At 46.4% G+C, this 14,872-nt stretch overlaps 1 long non-coding RNA gene across 1 annotated transcript; it reads right to left on the reverse strand.

The window, feature by feature from the left end:
• Positions 1 to 8,869: 8,869 nt before the first annotated feature.
• On the reverse strand, positions 8,870 to 13,169 carry LOC123594737. Its single transcript, XR_006710862.1, has 3 exons — positions 12,809 to 13,169; positions 11,513 to 11,610; positions 8,870 to 10,272 (listed from the first exon to the last, which is right to left on the reverse strand). It is a non-coding gene; the product is annotated as an uncharacterized LOC123594737 (long non-coding RNA).
• Between the last annotated feature and the right edge of the window lie 1,703 nt (positions 13,170 to 14,872).

The raw sequence follows: 14,872 nt of genomic DNA on the forward strand, positions 1-14,872 counted from the left end.
GCCACGTGGGGAACTGTCGCGAGATGAGGCTCCGCCTCCCGGGGCGGAGCGTCGGGATGGCTGGAGACGGGCAGGGGGCGGGACGGCTGTACCTGCGCCGACCGGTGTGGCGGGGCCGGAAGGGGAGGGTCGTTTCTGCGCCCCCTTTGTCCCCGCGCCACTTCCTTGACTTTCAGCTTTTCGCCCTTCTCTCAGCTCCGTCGTCTCCCCACTCCTGTCTTTAGATAGCCTTTCCTCTTTTTTTGAAAAACTAGAACGGCTAGAGGTCGTGGCCCAGGAGGACGCGCCCAGCTTTTGGAAATAGCCACTGAAATCTAGTCCGACTGTGATTCTAGCATTTAGCTTATTAACCTTCCGAGCCTCGGGTTCTTGCCCGTAAGATGCGAATAATCCCTCGTGCCCAGTGCCTGGTGCTATATAGCAGACCAGAATTAGTACACATTAACCTGATTTGTATCACAGTCATTGTCAGCGACACCTGTCCTGTTAGCATCGCAGGGGGACTCATGAATAACCGAGCAAAACCCACTGGGGTAATTTGGAAAACCACGGCAAGAACCCTAAAAGGGGAATAATTTGTCCCGGAATTTTCACTTCTGGGAATTTATTCCGAGGAAAAACAGACGTTAAGCCAGATGTTCATTACAGAATTATTTTTAAAAGTGAAAACCAAACAACTATAAATACCTTAATAAGAGGAGATACCTCAGTCAGTGAGACTCTACCCGTGGCGAGGATGTTATTACCACGTTATTCCTGTACCACAGAAGAATCGCACAGTATGGAAGATTAACGAATAGGTACTGGGTGCCTACTATGTGTGAGGTATTATTCTACATCTGCGCGGTCCATCGAAGTCACTAGACACACGTGGCTGTTGAGAGCTTGCAATGTGGTAGTCTGAACTGAGGTATGCTGTAAGGGTAGATCACAGTGGATTTTGAAGATTTATTCTAAAAAAAATTTTTTTTAACGTTTATTTATTTTTGAGACAGAGAGAGACAGAGCATGAACAGGGGAGGGGCAGAGAGAGAGGGAGACACAGAATCTGAAACAGGCTCCAGGCTCTGAGCTGTCAGCACAGAGCCCGACGCGGGGCTTGAACTCACGGACCGTGAGATCATGACCTGAGCCGAAGTCCGACGCTTAACCGACCAAGCCACCCAGGCGCCCCGAAGATTTATTATGAGACAAAGAATGTAGAATATCTCATTTTACTAATAATAACATGCTAGGGAAGGACTGTTGAGATAAAAGAAGGTTAAAATTAATTGCACCTTTGTTTTTTTACTTTGTTAATGTGACTGCTAGAACGTTTAAAATTTTTTATTTATTTGTTTTTGAGAGAGAGAGAACGCGAGCAGGGGAAGGGCAGAGAGAGAGAGGGAGACAGAGAATGCCAAGCAGGAGCTAGACGCGGGGCTCAAGCTCAAAACGGTGCGATCTTGACCTGAGAGAAAATCAAGAGTCCGAGGATTAACCGAGGGGGTCACCCGGGCGCCCCACTGCTAGAACATTTGAAATGATCTGTGTCCTATGTGTCATACGTTTATATATTTCTATTGAACAATGGTATTCTATTTACCAGATATACAGTGGTGGACAAGACAGGTTTTGACCTCATAAAAGTAACACTATTGAGTGGGGTATAGACAATAAACAGATAAATAATGTCATTGTGTATCTCAGTTCAGTGACAAGCATAAAGCAGGATAAGGGCCAGAAAGGGTGTATATATTGAGGGGAGTTATTTTAGATGGGATTCTTCCTCCCCTGTTCAGAAAATGGATGTAGGAGGAATGAGGTGTGTATAGATAGAATGGGAAGGGGGATGGCAGGAGGGTGGTGTCTTCTGGGCAAAGTCAGATATGGATTGAGGCTGATAGATCGGTTGGGCCTGCTGGAATCTCTGCCTTAGGGAAGAAACCACATCAGGACAGGAAGAAAAGAGAGAAGAGGGGTAAGATACCGGAGGGAAAGAGCTCAGGGGGCCCCTGGGAAGGGCAGAACAGAGCAGGCCTCCAGTGGGCAAGTCTCGGGCAGGTAGTGGAGAAGTAGGACCACATATGCTATAGCGCTGGGGGTGTGTGAGCATATTTACATAATGAGTAGATTGTGCTACTAAATAGGATAGTACTTTGGCTGCTGCCACAGAGCCCCAGAAGGAGACTCTTGAAAATGTATTTCTGTCTCTCTGGGTGTAAGGTGTTCGGAGCAGTAAGGGAGACGCATGGGACCAGGGACTCCAATTTCACCTATCTTGGAGCGCCCCACCCCCTGGTTTGTTGCCTTGGCCCACATGGCCCAGTTCCCACTGTGCCTCTCTTCCAGCCAGTAGGAAGGAGGGGAGGGGAAGCTGGGGCAGCCCCCTTCCCTCTAAGGTAGGGTTTTCCACCTGTGCGCAATTCCTATTTGGGGCTGGACAGCCCTGTGTTCTTTTTTGAGGCTCTCTTGAGCATTGTAGGATTCTAGTAGCATCCTTGGCCTTTACCCACTAGATGACAGTAGCATCCCCCAGTAGGACAACCAAGAATGTCTCCAGACGTTATCAAATGTCCCCTGGAGGGCAAAGTCACCCTTGGATGAGAACCCTTGCTTTAAGTGTCCTACTACCTGGAGGGTACTCACAACACTTCTGCTCGAATCTCACTGATGGCCAGAAATTCATCATCCAGCCATCCTGAGGGCAAAGGCGTCTTGGAATTGTCTGCTGGCCAGGTGTCCAGCTAAAAGTTCGCAAAAGGAGGCAACAAGATGCTAGAAGATTCTCCTGCCCCCGTGTTGCCACAGGGGATGGAAACCCCGCAGCTGACTGAAGACACGACCCTGTTGTTTTCATCTTCCAGACTGAGTTTTAGTCATTCTTCATGAAAAAAACCAAAAAACAAAAAACAAAAAATGTTTATTTATTTTTGAGAGAGAGAGAATGTGCGAGGTGGAGGAGGGGCAGAGAGAGGGAGACAGAGGGTCCAAAGCAGGCCTTGCACTGACAGCAGAAAGCCCGATGCAGGGCTCAGACTCACGAACTGTGAGATCGTGACCCGAGCTGAAGTCAGACGCTTAATTGGCTGAGACACCAAGGCGCCCCTAGTCATTATTCATTTTTTTTTTAAGTTTATTTTGAAGAGAGAGGCAGAGAGACAGAGGGGGGCGGAGGAGCAGAGAGAGAGGGAGAGAGAAAATCCCAAGCAGGCTCTATGCTGTCAGTGCAGAGCCTCACGGGGGGTTCGATCTCACGAACTGTAAATCACCTGTGCCGAAATCAAAAGGGACGCTTAACCGACCGAGCCACCCAGAAGCCCCAGTCATCATTCATTTTAATTCACTTGCATAAAAATATTGGTGGTGGGAAACACCGCGTACCTAAAAAGTGAGGCTCCGATTTGAAAAGGATGGGCAGTGTTACCCCAGAAGGCTGACCAGGGAGAGAGACTGGATTCTGAAATGCAGGCGGCGGGTTGGATTTTTCCCTTGTGTTAGAGCGCCATCTGGGGGAATTTTATAAATCCTACCATTCTTCACCCTCTTGCCTGAGATGGTCTTTGGGTGTAAACCTCAACTTATAAATAATCCTTAAGTGGATTTTAGCAAAACTTTAAGGGTCCTTGCAGACGAGGAGCTCTTTAAATTGGGGTTTCTCACCCTCGGCACTATTGACATTTGGGGCCGGATCATCCTTCCCTGGGGCTCTGTCCCGTGTCCTGTCCCGTGTCCTGTGTACCATACCACGACGTTGACCAGCCTCCCTGGCCTCCACCCACTGGGTGCCTGCAGCAACCCCATCCCTCCCCTCTCCGTTGGGGAGATTGAAGGCTGCCAGGAGGCCGGGGAAGTGGATGTGGAGTTTCTTTAAATCCCCCACAGCGAGGGAATCTACAGAGGCCTTTGCCTAAAGCCAGAAGTAGCACAGAATAGTCCCGGACTGTGCTACCGGGGGTGGTGGGGTGGGGCGAAGTCCCCCCACCCGGGATGAACGGGTGTGGATGATCGCGCTAGGTGTGGGAAGCCGTGGCTAATCTTCTGGGGGCTTTTTGGATCTCCCCAGCCCTGGTACCCCTCTGCTGCCTGAGTGTTGTGGAGAAGCTGGTGAGGAGCCCGTCCCCTTGCCTGGGTCCCCTGAGCGGTGCTGAGGCACCGGCCACAACAGTCCTGAGTTCCTACCCGGGAGCTGCATGAAGGAAGGCCACCTGAACACGTTTCTAAATGTTTATTTACCTTTTGAAAGAGATTGAGAGACAGACTGCGAGCGGGGAGGGGCAGAGAGAGAGGGAGACCCAGAACCCGAAGCAGGTTCCAGGCTCTAAGCTGTCAGCGCAGAGCTCACGGAGGGGATGGAACTCACAAACCGGGAGATCATGACCTGAGCCTGGGTCAGAAGCTCAACCGACTGAGCCACCCAGGCGCCCCAAGCAAGGTCAATTTTGATGTGAACTGTTGGGGTCCGGGAGCGAATGGTCAAGAAAGAAGTCCTGAGACGTCTTCAGTGCAAAAAAGGTGGCTTTATTAAAGCACGGGGACAGGACCCGTGGGCAGAAAGAGCTGCACTGGGGTTGTGAAGAGCGACTGATTATATACTTTTAAGTTGGGAGGGGGTTCTGGAAGGTCTAAGTCTCTAAGGAACTTGGGAGCAAGGTTTCCAGAACCTTCGAGGGGCTAGCTGCTGTTAGGAAAAGGCCATTTATTACTAAAACCTCAGTCATGTGACCCTTCAGATGTATATCGGGGGCCATATGCTTGGAGGATGATTGCTAACATATTATCTTGGGGGGTGGAGATAAAGGAAGTTTCCAAAGGAATTTTTATAAGTCCAAGGAGATTTACAGGATCCTGGAGGTCGGGCATATGTCAAGCTAAGGTTGCCTTTCGCCTCTAGCAAAGTATTCACACGGAGACAGCTGAGCTCCTAGAGGAAGGTCACTCTGCCTGTCTCAAGGACTTGTCGACGGGCTGCAAGTTGGAAGGAAATTTCATTTTTTCTGCATTTCTTTTGCCTTTGTTCTCCACATCAAGTTTCCCCAGGAGCATTGCCTCGTGGCGGCTCCAGGCCCCCCTGAGGGCCCCTGCTACACTTTCCGATCTCGTTCAGCTTTGTCCCCCCACCCCCCAACCTGGACCGTCCCCCCTCCCCCCTCCCCCCCCCCCCCCGCGACAAAAATGCAAATGACCAGGGCGGGTGTCCTTCCTTGGAAATGCAGCGCCCTCTGAACTCCACACTCACCTCGCCTCTTGTTTTAGAGCCAGAGGGATCTCGGCTTCTGTTTGGCCCAGCCCATGCTCGTGTTCTCCGGATCCAATTCCGCGTCCTGGCGGGCACCTCCCTCCCTCGATAATGGACGTCTTCTTCCATCCATACGTTTTCCTTCCCCAGCCCCTTCCCCATTAGCATCGGCCTTGCTCAGGCGCTCCAGTCCTTACAGTCGTTTTGGTTGATTTTTCACCTCTCTGTAAAAAGTGGGCCACGTAGATTTCCTTGCCTTCCTTCCACCGAACCCCTTGCTGTTTCTCTGCCAGCAGTCCGTTAAACAGCCCCCCCCCCCCCCCCCCCCCGCCGGGCTCTCTGCTGACTTCTCCCCATCTGCTACCTACTGTTATTTGGCCCCTGCAGTAGCCGATACTATGGCCCATGTCCTTTCTCTCTCTCTTTTTTTACAGTTGCCACACTCTCCCTCCCCAAACTGCAGAGTAATACACGGTTAGTGCACAGAGCAAAACACAAGAAGAAATCCACAAATCTCGGAAGACACATGGGCTTAAGCACGAAGGAAAACACCAAGAATCCCTCCCAACACCATTCCTTTAAAAGTACCGCTCTTTATAATTAGTGTATCTCCTCCCACTTTTGTTTTACGCTAATAATTTTAAACACACACACACACACACACCCCCACACACTCTTTTTCTTATATATGCGCTCAGAAAGAGAGCCGGCTCTGCGATGGAGTTGACGGAGGAGGGTGCTTATGAAGAGATGACCTTGGTTGGCACCAACACCCAGGAAAGGGAAAGGGAAAGGGAGTAGGATTGGGTAGAACAGGGTTTCTCAGCTGGAGTACACTGACGTTCTGGACCAGGCGATACTGGACCCCACAGGCATCTCGGGAGCTAGAAGGGCCCTTCAAAACGTAGCATACTACATGGGAATAAACACTGCTTCAGTGAAATGAAACGAAGTGGGACAATAATTGCAGTTATTTGGATATTTGCAAGCTTAAATACTGTAATGGAAGGGTTCATTACGCATTTTCTTGAGATGTGGGAAACTCCAAAAAGTTGAACCCATATTTACATTTTTGTATTTAACTATGAGTACTTTTTTGAGAAGTCACAAGAGTCAGTATCAGCTGATAATACAGTACTGAGCTAATCTTTTTAACCGTGTTTTGAATCTTCGGTAGATGAGATTCTTGAATAGCAATGTATAAAGAGGTTTAGGGGACTGGTGTGAGACAGAGCCAACTAATTATGAAATGGTACTCAGAATTCAAGTAACGACAAAGTTTTGCTTAAATAGGATTATAAAAAGCACTATGTTCTGTCTGTGCAGAGCTCCGCAAAAACAGTACCCACCTTCATCCAGCAGAGGGCACAGCTGGGTAGAGTTGGTGATGGAGATACTTTAGAAAGTGACCGGGGAAGCGCAGGAATCTCCCCGCCAGACACTATAGTGACATATGTCATCGCATGTACCTGAGTGGAGCTGTACATCTAAGGTTCAACAAGGTGTTGTCTGTAGACTGCATCCCCAGCTCGACTCTTCCCCGTTTTAAAAAAGTTGAATCTTCAACAAGCTCGGGGTTAGGTGAGTCTCTAAGTAATACTGTTCATTTCAGCTGGCTAAAATCCTTTGAGCCCACCAAGGTGTAAGGGTTTTTTTTTTAGAGCATAATTCCACGTATGGCATGTTTTGAGTTCTCACGAGATGTCATGACACGGAGGTAAAGGACACCCGCCTATACTGTGCAGTATTCGCCTTATAGGTTATGGGGGAAAAAAAATCAGGTTAATAGCGCCCCACCCCCAATATTTTCAGATTTTGCTTGGCATGGATACCGTACACCAGGAGCTCGTGTGCTGGAATGGGCACATCGGCTCTAGGGGACGGAAGACCTGGCTTTGTCCCTTGCTGCTTGTGTGGCCTGGGTCAAGTGACTAGTCCCCAGAGCCTATCTTCATCTGTTCATAAGGAACAATAATGCCCGCTGGGCCCTTTTCACAGATGGGTGATGTGTGCTCAGGTGTAAGAGCCGCGGACACGCGCTCCTCGCGAGCACGGGGTCATCTTTGCCATAATATAACAGACACCGGCACCACAGCCGCCGTCACCAAATGTCCACCAGATGGCAGCAAAAGGCTCCTGCTTTCTCTGTGAAGAACAGATTTCTGGGTTCTGGGGCAATTAAAACAATTTTTTTAATATGTTTATTTGTGAGAGGGAAAGGGTGAGCAGGGGAGAGGTAGGGAGAGGGGGAACAGAGAATCTGAAGCTGTCAGCAGTAAGCCCCAATGTCAGCAGCGAGACCAACGCGGGGTCAAACTCACAAACCCTGAGATCACGACCTGAGCTGAAGTCGGGGGCTCCACCCACCGAGCCCCCCAGGGGCCCTGCGTTCTTGGGCAGTTTGGAGAGGTGGGAGGAAGCGGGCTCCAAGTGGGGGGCTAGGTTGAGGCTAATCTGGGGGAGGAAGGTCTTGATAAGCGGTAAGACCACCTGTAAAGCAAGTCACGGTTCAGATACAGGTCTTACTTTAGATAGATTTCGAATTCCATTTTGGGGAATTTATCCTCTGATAGTAATTCAGAACTGTAAAAGAACACAATAGCTATCTACGTCTACCTATATAGATACAGATGTTTATTACAACATTGTGTTAAAAAACAAAATTCAACCGAGTGAATTTAAAGACATGGGGGTGCCTGGCTGGCTCAGTCAGTAGAGCATCAGGATCTCGAAATTCAAGCCCCGAGTTGGATGTAGGGTTTATATTAAAAAAAAAAAAAAAAAAAAAAAAGATATAATTGGCTTTATTAAGTGATTCCCGAAGGGAGCAGTATCCCAGCTAACAAGTACCTAGAGAGATACCCCAGGAGGTATACGGAATGGGAGGTTTTTACAGGAAGGGTGGGGGGGGGGGGCTAAAGTGATTAGCAAAAGAAAAGCAAGGATTGTTTCCTCTTGTTTCGGTGGGGGAAGGGAATAGAAGTGTTTTTATCATGCAGATGACCCCACTAGTGCCAATCAGGACAAGTCAATCTGACTCCAAGCGTCACATTGCCGCAGAGGATGAAACTAACCGAGACTGGGTTTGCTGTTGTTGGGGGGTGGGGTGGGGTGGGGGCAAGTGGCTCCATTTTGGTCTTCTTGTTTCTTTCTTTTTGTGGTAAGGCCCTCATCATTGAAGTATTTTTATTTTAGGCCCGAAGAGCCAGTATCTGCAATTGCGGTAGGTATTCTGGATGACCCGTTCAAGGAAGGTCACTTAATCTAGCTTGCTGAAGCCTGTACCTTCGGGTGCTGACACACTGGCGGCGCGTATTGAGGCCGTGTTTCGGGATCAGACCCGGGGCGGGGTGGGGGTGGGGTTTGAGCAGAAGCGGCAAGAACGAGAACCCTGGCCCAATTTCCTCGGAGGGCTCCAGTAGAGCTCCTGGTGTTGCATCTTGCTGTCACGGTTGCAACAAGGCAAAAGGAAAGAGCTTCCTTTCTTTTCTTTCTTTCTTTCCTTCCTTCCTTCCTTCTTTTCCTTCCTTCTTTTCCTTCCTTCCTTCTTCCTTCCCTTCCTTCCTTCCTTCCTTCCTTCCTTCCTTCCTTCCTCCTTCCTTCCTTCCTTCCTTCCTTCCTTCCTTCCTTCCTTCCTTCCCTTCCTTCCTTCCTTCCTTCCTTCCTTCCTTTATTGCTTATGGATAATTAGTAAAATTGGAAGCCATTTAGAATCATGGAATATGGCATGCCACCTGCCATGGCAGCCATCAAAATGAAAATTAGGAATATTACCTAGGTGCATGGGAAGTAAGGCTGATGAAAAGTAAAGTTAAAGCCGAATGAATTATGTTAATAACTAGGTCAACATCCAGAGCATAGGTGGCTGGGAAAAAACTCTGTCTCTCTGTGTGTGTCTCTCTCCTTCGGGAATCATATTATCGCTGTTATAGTGATATTTGCAGAACATGACACTTCTAAAGAGATTTTCATGCTTTGTTTGAAAGACGGGAACGCTTAATGTATCCAGCAGGTTAGGGAAGACCTGGCCTATTTAAATGACTTCGGGATCCGATTTTCTTTTTTCTGTTACAGGTTTTTTTTTTTTTTTTTTTTTTTTTTTTTTAAACTGCTTAAAAAGTAAAAGATCTTTTTTCCCCTCCCTGAACTTTATGTATTTAAACACAAAAACAGTAGCAAAACTATTTTGTCTAGAAATCTTTCTAAAATGTATCACATACTTCCTGCCTTCTCCAACAGTTTGCTGAGCATACCTTGTTCCAGTCTTTTTATCTCAGGCTTCCGGGTGGATGTCAATTTCTCTCCCACTCGGGAATCCAGTGGTGAAGTATGGGGTGTTTGCCTCTCTGTGGCATGATCCCATCTCTGAGTTTTGATTCCTTGATTCCTGTTTTTATAGGTTTTCTTTTCTTTTCTTTTTGTTCTTTGGTCTTTTTCTCTCTTGCAGTCTATCAGATGTCATTTTCATAGCTGCCAGTGTCCCAGCCTTTGGCAACTCTCCTTTCCTAACCTCCCAACACACGTGCTGTTTAAAGTGCTTTGCTAGAAAATCACAATAGAGCTAACTAGAACTATGTGCAGAGAACTCCAAAGGGCTTTCCTCTTTATGAAGTGTTTGGACAGTGGAGACTTGGCCATTATCTATTTTAGTTGCTTGGAGGTATTTTGGCTTATTTCTTCACTCTTGGCTGTTTCCTGGCTACGATGAGGTCTCCAGGAAATGACCTATGCACCAGGGACATGCCGCAGCAGGGAAAATAAAACACTGGCTCTCAAAAAAAAAAAAAAAAAAAAAAAAAAAAAAGCCAAAAAACAAAAAAGTGGCTCTCTGAAACAAAGCATCGCAGTAGTAGATCCTGTCAATGCCAAGAAATCAATGGAAACTGAGAGCAGAGCCAAGCAGTCAATAGCCATCAAAAATCCCACGCTTGCACCATACTCCTTCTGGGTCACTCCGTCCTTCCACCCGCAGACTTCATCAGTACTAGAGAAATGATTAGAAGGTCCATACTGTTTATTGCTTACCGTGTTCACCTTCAGTTTACAAAGGAGCACTGGAATGACAAAAAGCAGAAGTTACACAAAATAGAGAATAATTTTTTTTTAATTTTTTTTAACGTTTATTTGTTTTTGAGACAGAGACAGACAGAGCATGAACGGGGGAGGGTCAGAGAGAGAGGGAGACACAGAATCGGAAACAGGCTCCAGGCTCTGAGCCATCAGCCCAGAGCCCGACGCAGGGCTTGAACTCACGAACCGCGAGATCATGACCTGAGCCGAAGTCGGACGCTTAACCGACTGAGCCACCCAGGCGCCCCTAGAGAATAATAATTTCTGTGATTGAAGGATCTTTCCCCTAGACACCCAATAAATAGCACACATTTTGGACATAAAAGGCATATATATATATATATGTTTACTTTTGTATTTTGAGAGAGAGAGAGCATGAGCATGAGTAGGAAGGGGAGGGGCAGACAGAGGGAGAGAGACAATCCCAAGCAGACTGTGCCATCAGTGCAGAGCCTGATGCAGGGCTCGAACTTAAAAACTGTGAGATCGTGACCTGAGCCGAAACCAAGAGTCGGATGCTTAACCAACTGAGCCACCTAGGTGCTCCTACAGGGCATATTTTTAACATATAAAGCAGGTTGCCAGATGCCATGAAGACTCAAAAAGAGTAGGCATTGATGCTCCCTATGCTTTGTTTGTTTGTAAAGAGTTAACCGTAGGAGTGGACCATGTGTGCAATTAAAATCAAAATGTCATTAAATGACACATAGCTCTCTGGGAATATATGCGTTATATGAATTCAGATATTTCTGCTATCCAGGGTCAGTGTAGACTACATCTACAGTGTAGACTCATCTTTTGAAGAGAGTTTCTGCCATAATTTATTGAATTCCACCCTGCTCTTGGAAGTATTTATGCACTCCCGGGGCCTGGGAAAACTCGTGACCCTTCCAAACCTTCTCTTCCTTCCACAAAATACCCAACAAAATTGGCAATAACCACAAAACAAAATAAGCAAACCCATTCCCTAGTCTTCAGAGTAGGGGTTGAAAGATAACTTGTAATTGAACGTAAATTTTGGTTTCTTTTGCTTAATTCTGACGAATCTTATGAATTCCATGGATCAATGTGTAAGGAGTGACTTACACTTAGATCAGGGAGTGAGAAGTGACCCTCTCCTAAGAATCAATGCAAATTGCTGGGCAAAGTTTTGTTCAATGCCATTACAAATGATCATCAGTACTAGAGAAATGATTAGAAGGTCCACCCTGTTTTATTGCTTACCATGTGCAGGTGTAGACTGTCTAAGGAACAAAAGGGAGGATACTCGGTGTGAATAGCAGTGTTGTGTCTACATTGGGTAAGATTTGCTGGTCGTTGTCCTAGAGAGCAAGTTGGGAAAATGGTCATCTTTTCCATAGTTTGAAGGTGAGATTATAAAAATCTACAGTGTCCTGCTGTTCTCTGAATAAATCCCATATTAGAAATGCATTTGTTGCATTTGAGCCCGTGAATTCTGGATTGTTCATGGTGGTGGGGACAAGATTAACGTGTAGAAAAATCACCCAATCAAAAATACTGGAATAATCCAAAAGAGAGTGTTTAGAGCCCTGAAACCACTCCAAACCACACTGTACCCAATAATGAAAAAAATTTCTTCCATTACAGTTTTACAGTGTTGTGAACATCTATGAAATAACTCATAGCATTTCCAACTTTTTTGTTCATTTTCTACTGGAAACGATGATGGGAAACAAGATGGCCAAAAAGTTAGGAACTAGGGAATGCTTTCCGTTCTGGCTGGAGAATGCAATGAACCTCTACAAATCTGACGATCAATGAATGTTGATAATAATATATGTACTCAATTTATTAGGTAACCGTTTGGTTTTCTATTAGGTTAAACAAATGCAATCAATTTACATAATTCATAAGACCCATAGAAATAACGTACCAGTTGAATAATTTATAGCAGTGGTTCTTAGTTTTGGATTCATACTAGCAGCATTTGGAGAGCTTTTAAAAAACCCTAAACCCAGGCCACATCTTGGACCAATTAAATTAGAATCTCTTGTGGCTGGGACTCAGCTATCAGTACTTTTTCAGCTCAGTACGTGATTACGTAATTTGGGAAACACTGCTTTACAGAATATCTGTTTACTCTTAGGTAAGCTTAAGTACATTAGGGACTTTCTTTACCCATCTTTACCTGTCTCTTATTAGCCTTTAAGGACTGTTTCTGTTTCTTTTGCTTTAAACAAAAGCAAATCAGTCCAAAAGAATAAGTGTATTTGTTCTCATTTCTTCTTCCTGTCTTGTTCTCTGCTCTTGGTTTTTCTGATGGTCACTGCTCAGGCATTGCTTTTGACATCTAATGGGTCGAGGTCAACAGTGTTGTTAAACATTCTACAGTGCACGTGACAGCCTTCAGTAGTATCTGGCCTGATCCACAGAGTGAGGCTCTGGGGTCTGACTGCCTGTATTCGAATTCTTGTTCCTCCCCTTCCTAGCTGTGAAACCTTTAGCCCTTACTGTTCCTGCCTGAATCCACCTGAAAACGTAAATATGATTAACACTCACCTTGGAGCTGATACGAGCTTTAAATGGGCTAATAATGCAAGGAGAGCACGAACACAGTGTCCAGTAGCCAATTGCCACTGAAATACGTCTCTTTCTGTGTTGAGCCATTCATGCCTTCTTGTCAGGGTCCTTGACATCATTTGCTTGACCCTGCTCTTGACGGTCTCGGCATTATTATTTCATAATTTGGTGGCAGGAGGGGAAAAGGGTTTGCAGGGTGGAGTTGTCTTCGAGCAGGCACCTGCTTTGGGCTCCAAGTGGACACGTTACTACTACCTTGACACTTGTGTTGGGTAGAATGTCCAAATAAATAAGCTTGTATTGTGTCCAAAAAAGAGAAAAAAAGTCAAAGGTATTCTTGTAAGTGCTGATTCTAAGAGGGCTAATGCCAGGGAACACAGTTTAGTAATAAACTTTATAGTTAATATTGTTTAAAAAATTTTTAATGTTTATTCATTTTTGAGAGAGAGAGAGACAGAGTGGGGGAGTGGGGGAGGGGCAGAGAGAGAGAGAGAGAGGGAGACACAGAATCTGAAGCAGGCTCCAGGCTCCAAGCTGTCAGCACAGAGCCCGACGCGGGGCTTGAACTCACGAACCGCGAGATCATGACCTGAGCCGAAGTCAGATGCCCAATCGACTGAGCCACCCAGGCGCTAGTTATTATTAATAAGAGGCAGATAGCTACAGGAGTCAAACCCAGCAAAGAGCTCTGTGCAGTAAATAGACTGGCAAATCATTGCTACAGAAGGGAGTCAAGGTTATAGGTGAGAATGAAACTTGTTAGGGAGGGTATGGGGAGGAGAGACAAGGGACTCAGGATATAACCCAAGACATATCCACTCAGCTAATGATTCTTGTAGACCTACTCTGTGTTTGCCAGCCGCCTTTTTTTTTCAAGCTTCTTTATTTTTGAGGGGGAGAGAGGGAGAGAGAGAGAGAGAGAGAGAGAGCACAAATTGGGGACGGGCAGAGAGAGAAAGGGAGACACAGAAGCTGAAGCAGGCTCCAGGCTCTGAGCTGTCAGCATAGAGCCCGGCGTGGGGCATGAGCTGTGAGATCATGACCTAAGCTGAAGTCAGATGCTTACCAACTGAACGACCCAGGAGCCCCTGCCAGTCGCCTTTCTAATCTATTCTACTACCTTTGACTTTTAGGGAGAGTTGTCTTCTCTTCCCTCAGTGCCTGTCCCCAAATGTTGTAAGCCTTTACTTTACTGCAGACAACATGGAGTGCTTACAAAACTAGCTTGCAAATCTCTGCACTGGCTCCTCTCCATTAATTGGATTCATTTTTATTTTTGTTATTATAATTACATGATCACATTGCAAAATATTTTTAAATTTGCATGTTTTCCTTTCTGCGTCTGCTTTTCTCTTGTCACAGCGTGCACGTAACTAGATGTGTTCTTTATAGCAACTTACTGAGATACAATTCATGCACCATGCAATTCACCCAAAGTATACAATTTTTTTTTACGTTTCTTTATTTTGAGAGAGTACAAGTGGGGGAGAGGCAGAGAGACAGAGAGAGAAAGAGAGAGAGAGAATCCTAAGTAGTCTCCATGCTGTCAGCACAGAGCCCAATGCAGGGTGTGAACCCATGAACCATGAGAACATGACCTGAGCCAAAGTCGGATGCTTATTCGACTAAGCCACCCAGGCGCTGCTCAGTGGTTGTTAGTATAGTTACTGAGTTGTGAAGCTGTCAGCACAATAAATTTCTTTTAAGTTTTTTTTTTAAGTTTATTTACTTATTTTGAGGGAGAGAGAGAGAGAGAGAGAGAGAACGAGCAAGTATGAGTGAGCAGGGGAGGGGCAGAGAGGAGAGAGAGAATCCAAGCAGGCTCAGCACTGTCAGTGCAGAGCCCGACGTGGGGCTCGATCCCACGACCCATGGGATCATGACCTGAGCCAAAGTCAAGAGTCAGACGCTTAACCCACTGAGCCACCCAGGTGCCCCCAGCACAATAGATTTTAAAGCATTTCCATCATCCCCAAAGAACCCCCCTTTCCCATCGGCAGTCATGCCCAACCCTCCTAGCCCTAGAGATTTTCTATCTCTTAT

Source organism: Leopardus geoffroyi, chromosome X (assembly GCF_018350155.1).
Source record: "Leopardus geoffroyi isolate Oge1 chromosome X, O.geoffroyi_Oge1_pat1.0, whole genome shotgun sequence".
Classification (NCBI taxonomy): Eukaryota; Metazoa; Chordata; class Mammalia; order Carnivora; family Felidae; genus Leopardus; species Leopardus geoffroyi.